The 24,065-nt window shown below is 41.9% G+C and overlaps 1 protein-coding gene across 3 annotated transcripts in view; it reads left to right on the top strand.

Annotated features, from left to right (window-relative positions):
• The first annotated feature begins 12,604 nt into the window (after nt 1–12,604).
• Nucleotides 12,605–24,065, top strand: part of ZBTB38 (zinc finger and BTB domain containing 38) — a 75,077-nt gene continuing 63,616 nt past the window's right edge. For 2 of the 3 annotated variants that reach the window (XM_032852361.1, XM_032852363.1), the window contains exons 1-2: nt 12,885–13,071; nt 14,235–14,309. The gene's annotated coding sequence lies outside the window, so the exon portion shown is untranslated. Of the gene's footprint in view, nt 13,072–14,234; nt 14,310–24,065 lie in introns of all 3 variants that reach the window. The other variant, XM_032852359.1, reaches the window with a different exon arrangement.

The following is a 24,065-nucleotide window of genomic DNA, read 5'->3' on the forward strand; positions in this document are numbered from 1 at the left end:
AGTCCATGTATATATATGTATAACCACATCTTCTCTATGTATTCATCTGTCAGTGGACATCTGGGCTCTTCAAAAAGAAACCTTTATCTTTCACCCCCTAACTCATCTTTGTCCCAAGCCTAAAGCCACGAATCTATTTTCTGTCCTTCCCTGTTCTGGACATTTCATATAAATGGAATCATGTAATATGTGGTCTTTTGTGACTACCTTCTTTTGTTTGTAGTGGCTTGAGTGACAGAATTCTCTAATCCAAGTGGTTCTTTAGGAAGAATATTCTGGATACAGGATGGTGGAAGGGGGCTGGGAGAACTATTGGGAGGCCATAACTGTAAGTTGCTATTATGGGATCATATGAGTGCTCAATAACCAAGCTTTTGGGTGCCGGTAAGAAAACACTAAACCATAAATAGCTCAAATAACAGGAACATAGTATCTTTGTGTGTGTCTGTTATTTTTTAAAAAGTCAAAAATTTTATTTTAATTCCAGTAAGTTAACATATAGTGTTATATTAGTTAGAGGTGTACAATATAGTGATTCAGCACTTCCATATATCACCCAGTGTTCATCATGATAAGTGCATGCCTTAATCCCTGTCACCTATTTTATCCATCCCCCCACCACCCTATCCTCTGGTAACCATCAGGGGTCACCTGGGTGGCTCAGTGGGTCAAGCCTCTGCTTTTGGCTGGGTCGTGGTCTCAGGGTCCAGGATTAAGCCCTGCATGGGGCTCTCTGCTCAGCGGGAACCTGCTTCCTCCACCCCACCCCACCCCCAGCCTCTGCCTGCTGCTCTGCCTACTTGTGAGCTCTCTCTCTGCCAAATAAATAAATAAAATATTTTTTTTAAGTGTTTTTTTGGTTTGTCTCTCTCTTCCTCTTTTTTCCCCTTTGCTTCTTTGTTTTGTTTCTTAAATTCCACCTTTGAGTGAACCCATATAGTATTTGTCTTTCTTTGACTGACTTAATTTTGCTTACCATTATACTCTCTAGCTCCAACCATGTTGTTGTAGATGGCAAGATTTCATTCTTTTTTATGCTGAGTAATATTCCATTGAAGTTGTCTACTACATCATCTTTATCGAGTCATCAATTGATGGACACTTGGAATGCTTCCATATCTGGGCTATTGTAAATAATGCTTCTATAAACATAGGGCTGCCTATATCCCATTGAATTAGTGTTTTTGTATTCTTTCAGTAAATACCCAGTAGTGCAATGGCTGGTTCATAGGGTAGTCTATCTTTAACTTTTGGAGGAACTTCCATACTGTTTTCCAGAGTGGCAGTACCAGTTTGCATCCCCACCAATAGTTCATGAGTATTCCTTTTTCTCCACAACCTCACCAACACCTGTTGTTTCAACAGGTGTAGCTATTCTGACAGGTGTGAGGTGGTATGTAATTGTAGTTTTGATTTTCATTTCCCTGATGGTAAGTGATGATGAACCTCTTTTCATGTGTCTGTTGGTCATCTGGATGTCTTCTTTGGAGAAATGTCTGTTCATGTCTTCTGCCCATTTTTAAATTGGATTATTTGTTTTTAGGGTGTTGAATTGTAAAAGTTCTTTATATATTTTGGATATTTGCCCTTTGCCTTTTAGTTTTGTTGATTGTGTGGATTTAGCAATTTTGTTTCTTAAATTTGTAACTGTTTTATGAGGTAACTGAAATGCCTGAAAGTATTTTGACATGAAATTTGTAAATGTTGTTTTAAACGTTTAAGGGTATTTACTTAGTTCAATTTATATAGATAGTTATTTGTTAGAGGACTATAATCTTTTAAATTTATAAGTTAATGGAACACTAGTTCAATGGTGAGAAAAAGCAATTCTTATTTTTATACTTTTGAGTATATATATTTATGAATAAGACAACTATGTTTATGGGTGACTATAAGCTTACATTTTTCTAACTTAAATTAACTGAATATTGATACAGTCACATGTTACTGTGTGTATTTCTTTCTGTGCTCCAAAATCTACTTTGGACCTTAAAACTCAATTGGTAGTAAGATACCCAACTCATCTAGGTTTTCTGGGGACTACTTTGGTTTCAAATATGGGGGGCTTGGCACACTGAGGCAGGAAGTCACCATTATTGGCAGACAATCCTCTGGCCTTTGCAACAGCCCTGTGGCAAGCCGGTATGAAATCTGTGTGCAGGGTTATCATCATTCCTGTAACCAGAGGCCACAGCAGGGCTCAGAGAAGTTAACATGGCTTGGCCAGGGCCATTATTTGGATTATAATTTATTCACCTTTCTCACATCCTTTCTCTACTTAATGTGATTTATTTCTGAGGTCTTTCCTCCCTCCCCAGTAGAGAACTTGGTTTCTTCTTTCTAGAATGAATGAGTTTTATTTTCATCCAGAGGAGCCACAATCTAAGATTAACTTCAGCAGTAATCCCTACAAATTCCTTTGTAGAGACATTCAGGGAGGTTGATTAGCCTTGCAAGATGGGTAGAAATTAAGGTTATAAAGAATTAAGAAATTAAGGTTATAAAGATATTTATAACATCTTTATATGTTATAATATATGGATTATATATCCAGGGTATGGATTAGTGTGCGTTTTTAAAATCATTTTGCTGATTATTTAAAATGTGTTACTACTTGTAATTAACTTTTTAGTAACAGTTTTGTTGGGATATAATTCACACACCATACAATTCATCCATTTATGCTCTTAACCACTATTCTTAAAGTCAGGGAAATGCAAATTAAAGCAAAAGTGATGTGATGAGCACCAGGTATTATAGATAAGCATTGTTATCACTAAATTGTACATGTGAAACCAATATTACACTGTATGTTAACTTAATTTAAATAAAAACTAAACAAAATAATTGATATATATATAATATACTCTACTGCTTTTCAAAAAAAAAAAAAAAAGTGAAAATATCCAGTGATGACAAAGATGTGGGAGAATGTTTAGTCTTGAATATCAATTATTGGAGTATGACTTGCTTCAGCTTTTTTGAAAATGATTTGAAAATATCTATTAAAATTTAAAATAAAAATTGAAATGATAATTTCATCTTAGACAATTTACTTTATAGAAATAAAAGTATGAAAGGATAAGAATAGGAGTATTTATTACAATATGCTGTAATGGCAAAACAACAAACAAACACCTGGAAAAAACTTTGTCCATCAGAATGGAATGATTGAACAACCTATGATGGGCCGTACCAAGAATGAGTTAGATCACTCTTACCCAAGCTTCTACCAATCTTATATCATTAAAACATTTTATTTGAACTGGCTCCAGGAAGGAAACAGAATTACTAGGATACATATTTACATTATATATACACATTAATAGGATACATATGTACATAAATTAATAGGATACACAGAGGGAGAGAGCATATTTATTAAGGGGAATTGGCTTCCATGACTGTGGAGGCTGTGCAGTCACCTGCTCTGTCACCTGCAAGCTGTAGACCAGGAGAGTCTGTGGTGTAGTCCTGAGAATCAGGAGAGACCATGGTGTCTCAGTCTTATGGTAGGAGAATGCCAGTGACCCAGCTTATCGGTCAGGCAGAGTGAGGCCAGATGCCCCCTGCCTCCACCTTTTTGTTCTATCTAAGCCCTCAGCAGATCGTATGAAGCTCACCCACACTGGGGACGACCATCAGCTTTACTCAGTCTACAGACTCAAATGCTGGTCTCATCCAGAAATGTTCTCACAGGTATACCCAGAAATAACATTTAGCCAAATATCTGGGTACCCCATGAGCCAGTCAAGTTGGCACATAAAATCAGTTAGTCCATCCATGTATATTTGTCATGAAATGAAGTTTCATATCACCACAGTCAACAGAAAACCAGTATTACTTGTTATGCCTAGAAAGTATCTGTAAAAATAAATACAAAGACAATAAAAGGATGTTTTCATTCTTAGTTAGATAATGTGGCCTACTAAGGATTCTAATCCTGAGCCTGGCTCTCTATGAAAGAGTGAAATATCAAGTGTCGGAGAGATATTAAAAACACATGCCCCATGATTCAGTGTCATTTAATGTCCTTCATAGACCATATTAGCTCCTTGGAGCCCACAGTACTGACCATTCCAAACTTTTGTAAACACATAAGACATTCTTTTTTGGATCTGAAGAGATAATCACAATTTATTAAATTTAAAAAGCAAGTTATAAAGTAATGTGTGTTATTCCAACTTTTGTATAATAAGCAAAGTCAAAAGAAACCTTGTTTGTTTGTTGCTTGTCTTGGTGTGCACATGGAGAAGTAGATGAACATCTTAAGTTTAACTAACCATAGGAAATAGTAAGTCAAAAATGACCTAAATTTGGGTTTTAATATAGTCCCGCCTAATAAACCACCAAGGCTGTTAACATTGATTATGGGAAGGAGTGATGGAAAGTCTTTTAAGGCTTTTATTATATTGCTTTCAATTATGAGCATGTATTACATTTGACTTTTTCACAATTCTAATAAAAGCATTCTAAAAGAAATAAAAAGAGAGCACATAGCCCAAGCCAAAAGCTATGAGTAAGCTACAAACCCTTGGTTATGTGTCAGTTACATCTCAATAAAGCTTGGGGAGAGGAGGAAGGCTTCAGGTCCTTGGGTAGATCACACACCCTTTCTCCAATCCCCCTGAGCACTACTGACATTTGGAGCCGGATAATTAAGGTGTTTAAATAACTCATAAGAGCTTAGCAGTAACCACCCTCCAGGTGGTCTGTCCATTTGAATGAGGATGGAACCCTTAAGTCCCAGGGATGACATTCCATCAGCAGTGAAGGACTTGGGGGCATTGAGGCTGCTTCCTCAGTTCTGAGGGGTTGTCTTGCCTACTGTAGGATGTTTGGCAGCATCCCTGGCTCTTACCTACTGATGATAGCAGCATGCCCCACCAGTCGAATGATAGCCAGAAATGTACACAGAAGTTGACAAAGGTTGCCTGGGGGCAGAATTTCCCCTGGTTGAGAACCAAGGGAAATTGCTGCTCTAGCTCTCAATTTCTCAGTTTCTCATTAGCAATGGGACACACCTCAAGGTGTGTCCCATTGCTAATGAGAAACTGATTAGCAAGTGTTCTCTAAGTTCCATCGAAGCTCTGACATTGTCTGATTTCATCAGCTTTCAATCTACCAATGTTTCCCAGAAGCTGTTTTCCTCCAGAGCCACTAGAGGGGACACTCTGCAACACTAAGGACAAAACAAAGCACTCGGGGAAGTTTGTTTCCTCTCCTTGTGGACTTTGTTGTCTTGGATTCAGAGTGCCTGGCCTTTAATAAATAGTCTTTGATGTTGAGAGTGATAGCCCTTATCCACGAGGCAAGTAGAGCTGTTTGTCTTGTGCTTTGCGCCATAAAAGTCAGTGGTTTTAGATACGGTGGAAGAGAACAGTGTTCTTTGCTTTTTAAACATTCTTTATAAGGCCGTCAGGTGAATATTACTACTAAAAAAAAGTTATGTGTCTCTGTGAGGAGAGCCCATGAGACAACCAGGCTAGGAGGGGAAGATTTAGTTCTCTTCCTGGTCCTGCAACTTCCAGGCTGTGTGATGTTGTCCAGGTCACTTAACCTTTCTGGTAATATGTAGCAGCTAAGCTGAGAGGTTAAGGTCACACATGGAGTTAAATGGTAAAGCAAGGGTTTGGATCTGACCTGTCAACTTCATGGGATAGCTGTGAGAATCAAAGGAGATGGTGTGTGTGAAAGAGTTTTAAAAAATAGAAAACCCTGTACAAGTTCAGGGTGTGGATTCGCAGGTATCAGAAGAGCATGAGGAGGTGATGACTAAGAGAGCAGGGGCAACAGTGCATGGAGGAATGGGGTCGGGGTAGCTCCACAGAGGTAACAGAAATAAACCTCCACCAAGTGTTATCAAGTGTAGAAAAAGACCTCAATGCCCCCTGGTGGAACTTCATCCTTGGTACTTAAGGTTTTGATGCCTATCAAAATGGACAGGCCACTTAGAGGGGTGTTCCTTTATGCTCTTATGAGTTCCTTAAACCGCTTAACAAAAGTGAAAGATCCACTCCAACACTGTTTTTTTAAACTTTTTTTTTTTTTTACTCTGAACCACAGTAACAAATAGGTCTCACAGAGATTCCCAGCTCACAAGCATAAAACTGAAACAAAAGTCTTGTACTTGAATTTTTTTTTGTTCTGTTTTATTTTGTCAATTGAAACTAATGCCAATTCTGACCCATTATTGGGTCAGGATACTAACCTGCTGTTTTAAAAACACTGTTCTAAAGGTTTTTATGGGATGATAGTGTCCTGGTGCTGGGCTGAGGAAACAGGAGACATGACCTTCAAACATTACGCAGGGAGCCTCAACAATAATTTTTTTAGTTTTCTAGGGGCTGATTATTTGAGGAATGATTCGGGAAGAAGAAAGAAAAGCAATAATCCCAAATTCATCTAAATGAGTGAGGATGGACCACTGAGCAGTATTCTCAGAGGTCATGATCTAAACCCCACTCCATTATAAAGTATAGATGGGCATAATGTAGCCACCACCAAAAACAAAAACCCAGGGGCTCCTAGGTGGTTCAGTTGGTTAAGCCTCTGCCTTTGGCTCAGGTCCTGATCCTGTGGTCCTGGGGTTGAGCCCCATGTGGGGCTCCCTACTCAGCGGGAAATCTGCTTCTCCCTTTGCTCCTCCCCCCAACTCGTGGTATCTCTCGCTCGCACTCTCTCAAATAAATAAAATCTTTTTTAAAATTAAAAACAAAAGCCCAGTGTTTATTGAGCCCTTATATATCAAACATTGCACTAAGCATTTCATGTGAGTGGTGGCGAAGTCTGAGAACTCCCTGGTTTTCTTTTCTTTCCTCACACTAAAAAGAATTCTGACTCTGCCTGTCCAGTTTCTCCCCCTCACTTATCAGAAGAACAGGACAGAAGTAGAAGAATTAGATTGGTTAGAGTGGGAGAAAAAGCTTTCTAGGGAGCTTGGGACAAAGAAGGAGAGGTGAAATCCGTGGGGCATAAGGGGTTTGGACAGGACAGGAGAAAGGATGTTAAGAAAGATTGCAGGGAGCTCTGTATGGAGCTTGAGAAATGCAAGTATTGAAGATGAGTTAATTTGAAATTACTTTTTGGTCACTGGACTGGGTTTCTTAGATTGTAATATCACCCTGAGAAGGGCTCATGTGGGTCATAGTCTCAGTAGGCTTACATAAGCATTATCGTATTTAATCTGCATAACAAACCCAGCAGGTGGTATTATTATTAACTTTTTTTTCAGATTAAAAAAAAAAAGGAGGCTGATACAGGTTAAGTAACATTCAAATCATAGGCATAAAGAATGGAGCCAGGATGGGGCGACTGGGTGGCTCAGTGGGTTAAGTCTCTGCCTTCAGCTTCAGTCATGATCTCCAGGTCTTGGGATCGAGCCCTGCCTAGGGGCTCTCTGCTCAGCAGGGAACCTGCTTTCCCCTCCCTCTCTGCCTGCCTCTCTGCCTACTTGTGATACCTCTCTCTCTCTCTCTCTCTCTCTCTGTGTCAAATAAATAAATAAAATCTTTTAAAAAAAAAAGAATGGAGCTAGGACTGATACTTAGGTCTTTCAACATCCAAAGTACAAGCTCTTAACAAGTCCATGAGTAAAGATTATTTCCAATATAAGTAATATTGATTAAGAATAAAATAGGATAACGTTTAGCAAAAAGAATGTAAGACTTATACATGAAAAATGATAAAACATTGTTGAAAGAAATTAAAGATCTAAATTTATGGAAAGGTTTCCCCAGTTCACAGATAAGAAGACTTAATATTGTTAAAATGGGAATACTCCCCAACTGGTCTAGAGGTAGAATTCAATCTCTGTTAAAATCCCAGCTAGAATTTTTTTGCAGAAATTGAGAAGAGAATCTTAGAAATCAGATAGAAATGCAAGGGATCCAGGGACACATGGGTGGGTAAGGTTATGATCCCAAGGTCCTGGGATCAAATCCAGCTGGGGCTCCCGCTCAGTGGGGAACCTGCTTCTCTCTATCCTTCTATCCCCTGGCTCGTGCTTTCTCTCTCACTCTCTCTCTATCTCAAATAAATAAAATCTTTAAAAATTAAAAAAAAAAAAGAATGCAAGGGATTTAGAATGGCCAAAACAATCTTGAAAAAGCACTAGGTCAAAGCTGTAGTAATCAAAACATTGTGGTGCTGGCGTAAGAACAGACATCTAGATCCACAGAATAGAATTAAGAGTCCAGAAATAAACAAATATTTATAGTCAGTTGATTTTTGACAAAGGGGCCAAGGCAATTCAATGGGGAAAAGAATGAACGATTTTTTAAAATAAGTTTTTGATTTTAGAATAGTTTTAGATGTCCAGAGTTCTTGTGAGAGTAGTCTTTTCAACAAATGTTTCTGGATATCCTCATGAAAAGAATGACTGTGGATCCCTACCTTACACCACAAAAATGAACTTAAAGTGGATCATAGACCTAAATGTAAGAACTAAAACTATAAATCTATTAGAAGAAGACTAAGGAAGAAATCTTTATGACCTTGGGTTAGACAATAGTTTCTCAGATGTGATACACACAGCACAGTGATGTAAGAGAAGATTGATAAACTGGACTTCATCAACATCAAAAACCTTTTTCCTTCAAAGAATATCAAAAAGAACGTGAAATGGCAACCCACAGACAAGGCAATAATATTTGTAAAACATATATCTGATAAAAGATTTATATGCAGGGGCACCTGGGTGTCTCAGTGGGTTAAGCCGCTGCCTTCGGCTCAGGTCATGATTTCAGGATCCTGGGATCGAGCCCCGTGTCGGGCTCTCTGCTCAGCAGGGAGCCTGCTTCCTCCTCTCTCTCTGCCTGCCTCTCTGCCTGCTTGTGATCTCTCTCTGTCAAATAAATAAATAAAATCTAAAAAAAAAAAAAAGATTTATATGCAGAATGTATACTCAACAATAAAAAGACAAATAAGCCAATTTAAAAATGGACAAAGGATTTGAACAAACAGTTCTCCCAAGAAGACATACAAATGACCAGTAAGTTCATGGAATCATGCTCAACATCATTAGTCACTACAGAGAGGCAAATCCAAAGCAAGATGAGATACCACATCGCACCCACTCGGACGGCTAGATTCAAAAAGATAGTCAAGTAAAGTGTTGAGAACGTGTGGAGAAACCACACGTCCCTGGTGGGAATATAAAATGGTGCTCTTTGGAAAACAGTTTGACGGCTCCTCAAAATGGTAGAGAGAGCTTGCTTCGGCAGCACATACACTAAAATGTTAAACCTAGAGTCACCTTATGACACAACCCAGCAGTTCCATTTCTTGGTAGCTACTGAAGAGACACAAAAACATGTCCACACAAACACGTGTACTAGAATGTTCATGGCAATATAGCTCATCATAGTAAAAAATGGCAAGTGGATAAACAAAATGTTTACATCTACACGATGGAATAGTATTTGGGCATAAAAAGGAATGAAGTACAGGGGCGGCTGGCTGCCTCAGTTGGTGGAGCATGTGACTCTTGATCTCCAGATTGTGGGCTCAAGCCCCATGCTGGGCGTAGAGCTTACTAAAAAAATATTAAAAATAATAAAATAAAATAAAATAAATGAACTTAAAAAAAGGGATGAAGTACGGATGGATTCTACAATATGGATAAACTTTGAAAATATTATGCTAAGTCAGAGAAGCCAGATACAAAGGCCACATATCATGTGATCCCATATATATGAAATGGCCAAAAGATACAAATTTGTGGAGACAGAGAGATTAATGTTTGCCTAGCACTGCGGGGAGGGGCAGTGTACAAGTGAGGAGTGACTACTAATGGACACATAGTTTCTTTTTGGGGTAAAAGAAAGCTTCTAAAATTCTATTAGAGGTCACACATTTCTGTAAATATACTGAAATCCATTGCCTTGTACTCTTTAAGTGGGTTAACCTTAAGGTATGTAAATTATATTTTATTAAGTGAATGAGATGAGAGAAATTGGAGGCAGCAAGTATAGACCAGTCTTTCAAAGACTTCCTAGAACGTGTAAAGGTTTAATTTATTGATTTTTTTAAGTACGAGTCTATAACCTCATTTGTTGTAATGAAGAATTCTCTAGATGGGGTAGAGGTTAGGGGGTATGACTGTATTTACTTCTCTGTGTCCCCCAGTAGATTTTCACCCAATTATGATTTTATCTTATTAGAAGCAACCTCAGAACATACAGTGCAGGGCACCTGGGTGGCTCAGTCGTTGAGTGTCATCTGCCTTTGGCTTGGGTCATGATCCCAGGGTCATGGAATCAAGTCTCTCATCCGGCTCCCTGCTCACCAGGAAGCCTCCTTCTCCTTCTCCCACTCCCCCTGCTTGTTTTCCCTCTCTTGCTGTCTGTCTCTCTCTGTCAAATAAATTTAAAAAATGAAAAATGTAAAAAAAAAAACCCCACAATACAGTCTGTGCATCTCACTTAAGCTTACTCATCATTTCTCCTTTCCTTTCCTTTTCTCTTCACATTATCCTGGTCCCACAAGGTAGACTGAAAAAATAATCAGCCTCTCTTCATCTTATTAGAGAAATAACTACCTGTGTACATGAAGTAAGCAAGTTCACCAAGCCTTTGGGGAAGCAGAGTGGGGAGGTGCCCAGAGGCATTTTCTACAAAGAGACAAGGAAAGAATAAACAAGGCTTCTGCCAAAAATGCCTGGAACTTAAAGCGCTTTCCTCAGCTCAAGGTCAGGCTGTGTGTGGACGTTGACAGTGACCCTGATCAGTTGTTGCTGCTCCTTTAATTAAAAGCATGTGGCTTTCTCTCTTCTGAAATTCACCTTTGCTCATTCCACCTGCCTGGGGAGTTAGACCCCTACAGCACAAGTGTAATTCCTCAGAGTGGCAACTGGCAGAGCTCCCAGGAACAAGGTAACTATACCATGTCCCCAGCTATCAGAGGCACTGATCTCCTGAGCCCAGAAGAGGGGTCTCATGACCACTGTGGAAGGACAACTGTGAAGTGGCATTAGTGAGGAGGCCAGCGACGACTCCCTCCCCACTTCCGCAAGGGGCTGGAAATTCCTGGCATTTGTCTTCCTCTTGGAATGAGACATTTACTGTAGGAGAATCATGGAGAAGTACAAACCATGAAATCATAAACCCCAGAAGAAGTTACCTCCAAGGTCATCTTTATCCCGGGCCCAGATGCCCCCAGAAGGAGATGTTCTTTTTCCAGCCGTCCTCATCTTGGCTTGAAAACAGCCACTGACAAGCCTCTCACTCTGCCCTGGAAAGGCAGCAATGCCTGATAGGGCAGTGCTAAGGGCAGTGACTCCCACCAGCAGGTCCGGCGCTCTTCCTGTCACCTCCAGCTCCTCCTAGGCCTTGAAACACACCATTGTTCTAGCTCCTTCTCTAACTCTTGGGGTCTTTGAGAGCTATCTTGTCTTTCTTCCCTGTAGTCTCTTCTTGCCTGTTCCAGACTTGGGCCTTTAGCTGCGCTGACTGCCCCCCCTTTTATGCGCACGAGTCCAGGGGGGCCAAATCTGGGCCTTGTGCCCTCTGAGGTACTCTGTCCACTGTTCTTTCACAGCCTGCATCCACCACACACTACCAGACCCCTCTTGCTTTGTCTTCCCATCCCAGCTTTGTATCCCTACTTGGACCTGACCATGAACGTGCTCTTCTGACCCCTCTGGGTGTCCTCCTAAGACTCAGACCTTGTGTTGACCCATCAAGAGGACATGAAGCCCACTACTCTAGACAGATCATCCCTAATTGTTCTATTCCTTCCTTGTGCAATTGGTTTCAAGCCCCATCATTACCATTATCTTTGCTCATCTGAACCAGGCTGCCCTTGGTCATTATTCACACATTCACTCCAGCCACCGACCATGGTGGTTCAGAACACAGGATCCGATATCAAACAATCCAGGCTCTGCCATTAACCAGCTGTGAAACTTTAGAGAAATGTCTTCATCTTTCTGAGCGTCCATTTTCTTATCTATAGAATTGAAAACAATAATAGTACCTAACCTCATAACTTTGTCATGATCATAATGATAAATGAAATAATCTTTGCAAAGCACTTAGAACAGAGGCTCAAACATTCACTGCAAGTATTCAGTATATGTTTTCTATATTTTATTTTAAAATTATCATCTAAACGTATCGAAATACATTCATTCATCACGCATTTACTGAGTCCCATGCTGGCCCAAAGATATAAATACTCTTTTTAAAGAGTGGTGCCCTCTTAAATCCAGGAGGTACAGGCTCACGCAGGTACCCAGAGAGCAAGAAGCTGAGGCCCAGGGCCATTAAACAAAGGCACTGACCACTGGGCATTGCCCTGGGAATGTGGCGAGAGCACCTTCTGCCCTTCCACATGACTTTTAATACCACCTCTCCTCCCTGGTTAAGGCAGCACCACAAAGAAAAAGGGGGATTCCAGAGGGAGAGGTGAGAAATCCCCAGAGAAACACCCTCTTCTGCTTCTCTCTTTGACAGAGAGTGGCCAGGCCTCTGCTATGCAGGAGGGTGATGTCCCTTGGGGAGGCCTTGCTGAATCTGCCTGGGACTGTTCCGGAAGTAGGAAGGGCGGCTGGGGGTGGGGAGACAGCAGGAATGTTCTCCTGGCTTGCTGCTCCGTACAGGCGAGTGTGCTGAGAGGAGGGCCTCTGGACATCAAAGGTTCCTTTTGTCCCCTTCCCAGTGGCAGGGCAGCCAGGCCGCTAGCGATGACTCAGGCCTGGCCCTGACGTCACCCACGCCCGGCCACTGGCCTCCCTCTGCAGCCAGGAAACTGGCTGGGGAGTGGCACTCGCAGCTGCAGCAAATCTCAAAATAAGGAGGCAACTGCTTCTCTCTTCCTCCTCTCCATCTCCCCACAGCACACCTTTCTTTTCTTCTTCTTTTTCTTCTTTTTTTTTTTTTTAGCCTCATGGAAGGTTTTGCTTGTAGATCAGCTTTCAAAATGTAGGAAGTCAGAATGGGTGACATCATCAGAAAAATATGTGGAGCTGATCTCAACAAGAAGTGAAGAACCCAGAGCAAGAAAGCGGTTATAACTCCTGAGTCCAGGGAGCTGGCAACGTCTGGGTTTCGGAGGAGCCAGTGTCTCTGAGTAAGTGAAGGCCCACCCCTGGCCCCCCTCACTCAGCGCCCTATGCTGTGGGGCGCCATCTTGTTTCCTGACACCTGTGGCTTGGCAGGATCCAGCCCAGCGAGAGGGAATGGGGTGCATTTGGGAGACCTTCCAAAGACAGCACCAAAAGTATTTTATCTGATCTCTTTCTTCTCACAGGACGAGACAAGAGTGCATTTCCTCTCAAAATAATAATAATAATAATATCTCTGTGTGTGTGTGTGTGTGTGTGTGTGTTTGTGTGTACACATATGTATAGGCTGAAACCCTGGGGAAAATGGCCCAAGTCGTTCTTTCCCCGGTCAACCCTCTTGTTTTGTCTCCTCTTCCTCCTCCCGCCCTAGTACTCTGTTTTGGACTGCCGAATGTTTGTTCAGAGTTCTGAACTGATTGCTTCCTGGATCTTAAACTGGGTAATCAGACACAAAAAGAAACCCTGTTCTAGTCAAATATGTGCCCTATGCTGTCAAATAGTATTTTTGCTCTTAACCTGGTAAAAGATGGCAGCCCTGGTAAGAAAACATCTGCAACCTGCCACCTTTCCAGAGCGTGTCTGTGGTTGCTCTGATTGTCATATGCACGCTCTTCCATTGTTTCATCACCGTGTTTATAGAGAGCTTATTTTAATTCCTACTTGTGCCATTGCATCTGGAATGATATTAAACACAAAGACAGATATAATGTACCTCTGATGTCTGTTTTAACATCACCTAAAAAACTTAAGTCTTCACATAGCCTACAATTTTACAAGCTCTGAGAGTCCCTAACTAGGGAAGTTAAGTTCCTGAGAGAAAAGTTAAAATGTGTACCTAAGAACTGCAGAGCCCGTAGATGAGAAATCATACCCAGTGTTCCTAGTTTCCAGTGTCATCCCCTGAGTCAGCGCCTCGTCTTGTAGAGCTTACTTAGCGGAGTAGAATCATTCTTTATAAATTCTATTTTATAATGATTGGAGGGGGATGTAGTAAAGAAATAAATCTTATTTTAAAGACAATAGGGAAGTTTGTCATTTACTGGAAAACAGTGGCAAATTCCGTTGTAACCTAACAACACATTTAGAAAGTAACCATATATATTTGTTTTGTAATTCTAATGTGTTTGTACATCTTACATTTATTTTTTGTTCTATTTTAATATATCAGGTTGTCTTGAAGTGAGACTCTGCTGAATTTCTACTCTTCTGGCTTTAAGATCTGAATGCTGTGACCACTGATTTGGTGAGTGTCATTCGCCCCTAATGGCTGCTTAAATTTAAGTTTACAAGTTCTATTCTCTTGGTTTACAGTAAAATTTAAGGAGGGGGAGAAGGCATGGGAACTTCTGCACACATGAAAAACAGCGGTATCCAAAAGGACATGTAAGAGTTAGGATAAGCTAATTGCCGTAATGGACTGAAAAATGTATTCAGGCTCAAACACAACAGAAGTTTATTTCTTGCTTATGTAACAGGGTGTAGTGGGGCAACTCTCACACATTCCTTCAGAGCTACAGATTGAGAGAGGTTCCACCTTCTGCAGTGTGTGGTTTTCAAGGTCACCGGGACTGCCCCACTCCCCAGCGGAAGAGAAGAAGGGTGTGAAAATTGCACATGGAAGATTATCACAGGCCATGCCTAGAAAGGATGTACAACACTTGTACTGACAGTAGCTTGACTAAAACTCAGTCACATGACCATGTCTAACTGCAAAGCATTCTGGGAAATGTAGTCCCTAGGGAGGCAGCCACTTTCCAGTAATGGCTCTGGGGAGTTTCTGGGTATGAGGTAGTCCTCTCTGGCACAGCATGATAAAGAACTGAGAGATGCTCAAGGGTAAGGGGGCAGAATGAATCAATGAGAGAAGCAAAAATTTAATCAGATATTTAGTATTCCCTGACTAACTCTCTTCAGTAACATCCAGCTGTATCAGTAAAGAGCAGTGAGTGAGATTTTTCAAGACCCTTCTGTTCTTTCCAACCCTGAACCTTTATATGAGCACTACCATGCTGCCGGTGGCTGGTATATGAAGAAGGACATTCTTCCCCTTGTTTTCCCCTCCAGGGTCCTCTTAGTCTGGGAACATTTTGGTTTTGTTTCCTGGTTTGGGGTCTAGTCATGCTAGTTGGAATTGTCCAACAGAATTCTGTCCCCCCAACTTTGAGCTCTGGTAGCCTATTGGAAATCTCGTGGTTTCTTTAGCTCATGATTCTGTCTGCTCCTGGGAGCTTTCGGAAGCTACCCTGCCTGATCTGCTCCAGGTTTGGGATGCTTTTTAATCTTGTGAGTGTTGGGTGGGGTGGGGGAGGTGGAATCCCTGACTAAGATGGGATCTTCACACCAAGTTATTAGAGAAACATTTAAAAGTAGATTTAAAAGGCTCAGACTGGAGAGATTAGTGCAACCATAAGGCTTTGATACATAATTCTAGCTTTTTCTTCTCAAGAAAAGTTTCAAAACATATACTGAAATAATGAGTGGTAAGGCCATAACCCCTGTTTGGAGAACTCTAAGCTAATTTTATACTTTATGTAGCCTTTTTGCCATTGTTGGTCTTAGCGGAGAATTCCCCTGCTGGTAAATACCAGAAACCATATGTTGGGTGCCTTATGATGCCCCTCAGACATCATAAAAACTTCCAGTAAAAATGGATTACATATGCTTGCTTCAGCAGCATGTATACGAAAATGGACTACAGTCTTTGCCTGAGCTAGTTCTCTAGTCTTATTGTTGATATCTGGCTAGACACTGGTTTCTGATTGAATTTTGCCCCTGGACTTGACATTTCTGGCACCCACACCCACACCCTGGAGAACACACATTGCCCATTGTGTGGGAAGGCCAGCTATTGGCCAATATGACCCAGCCTTTCAGGCTCTCTCGGAGCCTGGTGCCTGGCCTAGTCTCCTGTTACTGCTGCCTTGCCTCTGCCCAGGGTCCTCACATCAGGAGTGGTCTAAGGAGCAGTGGGATAAAATAAGTTGATTGGTTGCAAAAATGCTTTAATCTCTTCCAGTTCATTGGCTGTGTCTTGATTGGTCCTGGAAGAGTCTAGGGAACCAAGAGCCAGTAGAGGAAGCTAAAGAGAGGACCAAGTTGAATGGGGGAATACAGAGCCTGCTTAGGAGTGTGCAGCCAGAGGAGTTAGTTGACAAGTGCTAGTTTTCAAAAGCTAGAGCCAAGTGGGGTCAATCTGTTGCCCAATGTTCCAGTCTAACAGAGTCTGCCAGGAAGGGCAAGGCCAAAGGCCATAGTCGAGGAGGAAAGGTGGTGGGGTCCATTCTCTTGGGAGACTTGGTAGTCACAGTTTGTTAATTTCAACTACCATGTGATAATGACTCCTCAAAGCACTAAGTATGCAGGAATTGACATATGAATATGTATGTGGAGGCATCAGCCTCCTGATTTCTGATGGCTAGCTACATTGATAGCATGACAAGGAGGGATGTGGAATCGCCAAATCAGAATTTCAGTATGTCAGCCCAGTTCCTCCACAGGGTTGGTACAACATGCTGAGTGACCTCACAGACACACCAACAAGGCAGGGGTAAAGTATACACTTTGTAAATATTTTGGTCTTCAACATTTTCAATAAAGTGTCAAAGTAGACATCATGGGGAAAATTTGACTTTTCTGGAGCTTCCTTAACTTTAAGCTTATATTTTATGATTTAAAAAATTTTTAATTCCGTGTGTGGGGTATAGTTAAAATTTGGGGCACCATATTCTTTTGGGAGCTTAGGTCACCTAAAGAGCTTAGCCTGGACCTGTTATCTGTGACATGCAGACATGAACTGAGCCCAGCAGGCTGACGAAGGCAGTGCCTAGACCCGTTGGTTGTTTTTCATCCCAGGGATTTTACTCTTTTCATAGTACAGAAGTACAAGCCCCCTTCTTACCCTGGGTCAGCATTTATGAATGTTCTCTTACTCCCTTTAAAGGGTTTTGCAACAAGGCCACGTCATATTCATCAAAGCAAAGAATTCATGGTAATAGGGCCTTGTAATTTCTCTTGCTGAAATCCCCCGATTTCTTGTCAAGAACGAAGCTGGAAAACACCACACTTGAAGACTTCACGGTTTTGTTTTTAACTCAAGAAGCCTCTGCTTTTCATCAGAACTTGAAAGCTTCCTCCCGCTTCCAAAATGGTATTTTTAAAGGATGTAAAACTGAGATTCTGTCAGGATAAATAAAGTATTATATGTGAAATGGTTTGGGCAACTTAGAACAATGTATGGCAAGTCAAGGTGTTGATGAAAATAATTATAATTAGAGTCAGCATTGGTGTTTTAGCTTTTGATAGTGGTATTAATAGTTTAAGTCTCATCATCATTAAATGTTTTGTCTCTCTCTCTTTTTTGTTAAAGATGTTATTTATTTATTTGAGAGAGAGAGAGAACACAAGTGGAGGAGAGCAAAGCAGGGAGAGCAACAGCAGGGGGGAGGGAGCCTGACTCCAGGGAACCTGACTTGGGGCTTGATCCCAGGACCCTGGGATCATGACCTGAGCTGAAGGCAGTCACCTACCCCACTGAACCCCCCAGGCACCCCAATTTTTTTTTTCTTTCTAAATTGACTTTCCTCTGAGGTCCTTAGTACCATTCCCTAACTAGCCACAGCATGTGGTGTAAAATTTTCAAGGTCATTTGAAAGGTTTAACTGTAGGCCAGAAGCCTAACTGAGAGGATTCTAATCTTATTCTGAGAGAGGTTTGACCCCAGGGGTTGGGGGGAATGGCAGTCACTGAAGTCTGTGAGAGAGGATGGGTTTGAGGCATCTCTCTGCCAAAAAAAAAAAAAAAAAAAAAAAAAACACCAAAAACCCAAAAGCAAAAACAGTGTTCCCTGGCATTCTAGGGGGCTCCCAGTGCATTGGCCAAAGGAGGCCTTGAAACCAGTCCACAGAAGCATTGTGCTCGGGTAGTGTCTCCCAAATGAGAGTGGAGTCCATTGCCCGCCCAAAAGCCCCTAATCCTGAGGGCAGCCGTCTGCCTGGTGTTATGGGGCAGGGGATTACACACAGAGTCAACAAGCATGAGTTCAACGGAAGAGCAGGAAAAAAGGTGTGCTTTCAGCTGTGAGCTCCCCTCTGTGTCCCAGATCCTGTAGTCTGTTAGCTTTGGATGTAGTGGGAAGGTAGTATCTAGTGAAAGGCCTTTCTCACTGACCCAAATTCCTTGGTGTCAACTATACCAAGGTATTTCACAAAAGAGAATGTAGCTTAAAATTCACCCCAGGTACCAGACTGAGTCTGAACCATACTCCTCCTAAAATGCCACTCTTCCCTCCCTTTCACTCTACATGAGGCAAATTCCTTTTTTGTTTCTTTTAAAATATTTATCATTGTGTTTCAGATGTAAAGTGTCCTAACTACCTACTGTACAAAATCTGGAAAATACAGAAAAATATCAAGGAGAAAACAACAGTCTCCTATAATCCAACAACCAAGCAACAATTCTGTATTAACATTTTGATCCATTTATTTCCAATTTTTCATATATATATATATATATATATATACACACACACATACACACACACACGAATTATTTGACATTGTGTTTTGGTATTTTATATGCTTTTTCTCACCCTACTTACAATTATGTTGTAAACATTTTTCCAAGTCACTAAATGGACTATGAAATTTTGATTTTGATTTTATTTTTTTTTTAAGATTTTATTTATTTATTTGACAGACAGAGATTACAAGTAGGCAGAGGCAGACAGAGAGAGGAGGAAGCAGGCTCCCTGCTGAGCAGAGAGCCCAATGTGGGGCTCGATCCCAGGACTCTGGGATCATGACCTGAGCCGAAGGCAGAGGCTTTAACCCACTGAGCCACCCAGGCGCCCCAAAAATTTGATTTTTAATGACTGCATTTCCATTGCACTGATCTGTCTTAATTTATCCATTTTTTTTTGGATGGGCATTTTGATTGTCTGCAGTGCTCTGCTGTTATCAGTCTGTAAACATTCTTGTAGAAAAATCTTTGTGCACATCTTAGGGGAAATTCCTAGAATTAAATCAGTAGGTCAAATGACTTGGTTTTGAGGTTCCTAATGCACACTGGCAAATTAGCCTCCAGAAAGACACCAGTGTCTATTTCAAAATCTAAGTCCCCTTCAATTTCTCATGTTAAAACTCATGCTTCTAGACCCCAGTGGCATCAGAAGCTCTGAGGAGGGAGCCTAAGATTATGCTTTTTAACATACCCTCCTAATCCTTATGCATGTTAAAGCCAGAGAACTGTGGATATGCCGCATTCAATTCAATAAACATTTCCACAAACTGGGAACCCTGAGATAGTATAGCTAAGCCAGAATTTAACTTAAAGGCTTTTATTTGGCCTCCGGATTTTAGATTTTTCCTTAATCGTGGTATGGTATAGTTGAAAGATTGTCAGCTAAGGAATCAGGAACACTTACTGTGAATATGAAACAACTGAGACCCAGAATGGTTCGTTTACTTCCAGGTGGTACTCAGAGATTTAGTGGCAGAAGTAAAACTAGAACTTGGGTAGACAAAGGGCCCAGAGCCACCCAACCTTGTGGCAGCAGAGACAAGGCACCAGTGAGAAGACAGACTTCTTAGGTGAGGCTCAGGCCTCAGCCGGGAAACTTTTATCTGCCTTCTCAGAAGCAGGGCCATATCTCAGGACATGTGTGGGCAGCCCAGACCCCAGCAGGGGCCATGTGCCCACCCTGGTTGCCTGATAAAACCAGATCACCGTGTGCCCTAAACCCTGAAGTGGGAATATTAATGCTGGACAGAGGAGGACATAGGGTAGCCACACAGATCCAGGCGTAAGAGCAGAGTAGGGGCAGGGGGTCCAGAGTCAGAAGGCAGGAGAGCAGAGACCCACTTGATCAGATTTTGGTCAAGGCTGGCATGAGCTGGAAAAAAAAGACAAAGCCAGATCTTGAGGGCTGCAAAATTCAGCCTCAAGGATGGAGTCCCATTACGTAACTTCATAGTCTGAGGAGGTACCTGCCCTGATCTGCACCTGCCTCTTTAAATCGGAGAGGTTCTGTGCATTGGGCTGCCTTCTGACAGCAGGTAAGTAGGAACATCTGGCTGAAGGAGGGGCAGTGGATCCAAGGAAAGGCCCCTGCAATTGGGAAACTGGGAAAATTCTGTTACAACAGAGAACATAGTAAACGAACAACAACCAAATTTAGTTTTCTTTGATCGCCTTCTAAGAGGAATTCTGACCTTCCATCTTGTGTGCGTAACTGCACAAGCCTATCTGACCCTATGTGTCCCCTGATGACATATGGCTGCCTTTCCTCATTGCATCAGTCCAGCTTCTGAGGGCCTCCCTTACATCATTTGCTTTCGAGTTCAGCCTTCCACAAACTGCTCAGCTCCTGTTGGTCCCTAGTTCATGTGCGGGCTCTAGAAATCACCATTTGGATTCCTCCATGCCCAAACCCACATCTCCCTCCTGTGACTGCACCAGGTGAAGGGCAAGAGCCAGCCCCTGAAGGAACACCTCTGCTGCACCCTTTATTCATACTTGGGTGCCCAGGAATTTGCCTGTGATCACTAAGCTTCACTGCTTCTGGGCAGAGTCTTCATTATCTCTTGGCTGTTCCCACATAGGATCACTGCTCTCCTGATTTTTGGCCTTCTAGTCCAAACTCCTAGAGCCAGGGTCAGGATGAGTATGGATTCTGGGAAGCTCCACAACCTTCTTTTAATGAGGGGTACAGCAGATGGAGGGTGACTTCCCAGACATGGATGGGGCAGTTCAAATCATCACTACGATGTTGGCTTTACGCAAAGCCCATCTCCCTGGCATCCTTTACAAATTCCTTGGCCGAGGCACTTCCTGATACTTAGAGTTCTAATTACTGGCACGACCTGGATCCCTAGGCCAAGAAGGTTGATGTGGTGGTGACAGCAGTGCCTCCGGATTAACCCTCAGGAGGTAGATGCTGGAGTTCTGTGACATCCAGACAAGGTGCCCACATGCTGCTGTTGAAACATAGGTGATACACAGAGTAGGAAGTCCAAGGGCAGAAAGTGTTCAGTGCGGCCTGTGATCTGACAACATGCCACTGGTGATCTCATCCTTCCCTGTCTATGCTGACTCCATGTCCACTCCCCACACACCTTGCTAATGAGTAGCTAACTTTAGGAATAAAAAGCATTCACACAGCCTCTGGCCAAAGCTGCTGGACAACCTTGGCCCAGGCAAGTTCTGTCTCTCTGCTCCATGGCTGTCATATCATGGCTTTCATATCACTTCTTGGGAAAGTGATGTTGGTACCAAGTCTTCCTGTTGGGCCAAGATGTACTGCCTCAAAGAAGCCCAGCGATCCCAGACGATGATGTCCCATTATTCTAGTCAGGAGCAACTAGACCAACCTAAAGGCTCACCCAATAGGAAGAGCCCAATTTTCCACCACTGAAATGTCAGACAAGTATCTTCAGACAAGTAGACAAGTATTAGGAAAGCTGGAACAGTTTGAGATATCTGAAGCCTCAACACCCAAACTCTGAAGCCACCCCCCCCAACTTGACTGCCATCTTGACTGGACCAGCAGAAGGAACCCCTACACATCTATCAGAATGGCTAAAATGACAAATACTGATGTTCCCATATGCTGGCAAGGATTTGGAGAAATTGGATTGTTTCTGCACCGCTGGTGGGAACAGAAATGGTGCAGGCATTCAGGAAATGAGTGTGACATGCATTTACCATACAGTCCCACTCCTGGGTGTTTACACAAGAGAAATGAAAACTTATGCTCATACAAGAGACCATATATCAATATTCATAGTAGTTTTATTTCTAATAGCTTAAACCAGGAAACCAGCCAGATGTCCCTCACGGGGAGACTGGATAACAAAACTGTGGTACACTCGTACCATGGAATTCTGCTCAGCAATAGAAGTGTACATATTCTTTACATACAACTTGAATAGATCTAAAGGTATTGTGCTGGGGGAAAGAAAGCCAGTCTCAGAGGGTTACATACTATATGATTTCACTTATAACATTCTTATAACACTTATAACTATAGTGATTGAGAATAGATCAGTCCCAGAAGTTAGTGCTGGAGGAAGATGTGACTCAAGAGGGTTAGCATAAGATTTCTGTGTAGGTATGGCATAGTTTTTGATCTTGGTTGTGTTGATGGCTGCTCCAATCTATGCATGTGATAAGATTTCATAGAACTGCACACACACACACAGAGCAGGTAAAAACAGGTGAAACCTAAATAAGGTCCATATCTGAATTAATAATATTGCACCAATGTCAGTTTCTCGCTTTAGACAAGGTACTATATAGACTAGTTTAAGATATTCTCATTAGGGGGAGCTGGACGAAGTTACATAGTTACTATCATATTTTTGCAACTTTATGTGACTCTTAAACTATTTCCAAAAATGTCATTAAAAACAACTTCTGAAAACTTTTTTTAAGTTTAACAAAAAGGGGGTGGGCATTCCCTCACCCCCAAGAAAGGGGGATTTAGCCACCGGCCTCTCTTTTATGAGCAACTCCTATTGTTTGTTTTGCCACTTTTCTAATTTATGAGTAGGCTTCTACGGCCTTGACCTCTGCTTTTCAGAGACAGCCATCGCAGATGGAATCAAAGCTCAAGTATTCCAGTACTAACTGTGAATATGCCCCCTTTCTCCTTCCTGAGACTTGTAACTTCAAAGCGAGGTAAAGACTCAGAGATCTAAGAAATGGTCTCATGGTGAAAATCTAGGACAAATCATCCTTCTCTCCCCTACACAGTGATTTCTTTTCTGGAATGGCTCTTTGTCTTCGCTGCTCTTCATACAGATTACTCTCTTCACCTTTGCCAAATGGCCCCTCCTCTAATAGAAGGAGATTAACCCTTCCTTGCCCCCTTTCGATCTCATTCAGCTGAGGGGTTTCTTACAGCCGCACTGCTCTCCCGAGCCTTGTGCCACAGCTGAATGCTGCTGTGGGAGATGGCTGCCTTCCCTTTGAAGCATTTACACCTCTGTCGAACACCTTTTTGCCGGATTGGGCAGTGGGAAGGATGGTTTTGAAATTAAATTTAGGGTGAGCCGCTTGGGTTTGCAGTATGGAACTGCACAAGGCCTTGGGCATTTAGGTCCAGGGGTCCTCCATGCTCACAATCTTAAGGACCCCATCTTCATGAAATTCTAGCATTATTTACTCCCTTGCTTTACAGGAGGGGTCCCCAGCATCACCAAAGATGGAAGCTGAGCATATGGAGCCGATTACGTGGCATCCTGTCCGGATATGACAAGACACTCACACATAAGCCACTATCCCTCAGGACTGGCCTCAGCCCCCAGTTTCCTGCCATGTGTTTTTAATGGGGGCTCATCTCAAGGGACCACAGTGAGAAAGGACATAGGTGCACCATTCTTGGGCCTGGCGGGGGTCTATAGATCAAGACAAAGCGCTAGAAAGGTGACAGTTTGAACTGTTGATCTTCGGTAGGCGTTGGTGAATCTCCTAGCTTTGCACCTTTTGGTTTCAAAACCACACTAAACAACGGCAAATGAAACCTGCAACTTATTTTTAGCTGTTCATGCTAACTCATGAGATTTCTTTTTGCAAACCAAATAGGATAAGGGCGACTTCAGCTGTCTAAACTTAATCTGATTGACTTAAATAGCAATCAAGCCTCCTCCTCTGATACTTCTCAAGTGACCCTTGGTCTCAGGTGATATGTTGGCCAATATTTACTCTTTTGCTTAAAATTGTATTTAGTTGACCTTAAAAATTTTAAAGCGTACTATAACATTTTCTTCTGAGAGGAACTGAGAAACAAGTTATAAGCCCTGTTCCTGGTACCTATCCATTAATTTGCTTATTCTATAACAATTTATTAAGTACCTATATACGTGAAATCTTAGAATTTTTTTAATTGATTGAGCCAGTCCATTGCATTACAAAAAGCAGAATACTAGAAATAAGGACTAGGATTTCTATCCTGGTTGCTTGAGGTCTTCAAATATAACACTGTCTTTGAACATGATTCTCT

This window comes from Lontra canadensis, unplaced genomic scaffold (genome assembly GCF_010015895.1).
Source record: "Lontra canadensis isolate GAN:19392208 unplaced genomic scaffold, GSC_riverotter_1.0 scaffold6, whole genome shotgun sequence".
NCBI lineage: Eukaryota > Metazoa > Chordata > Mammalia > Carnivora > Mustelidae > Lontra > Lontra canadensis.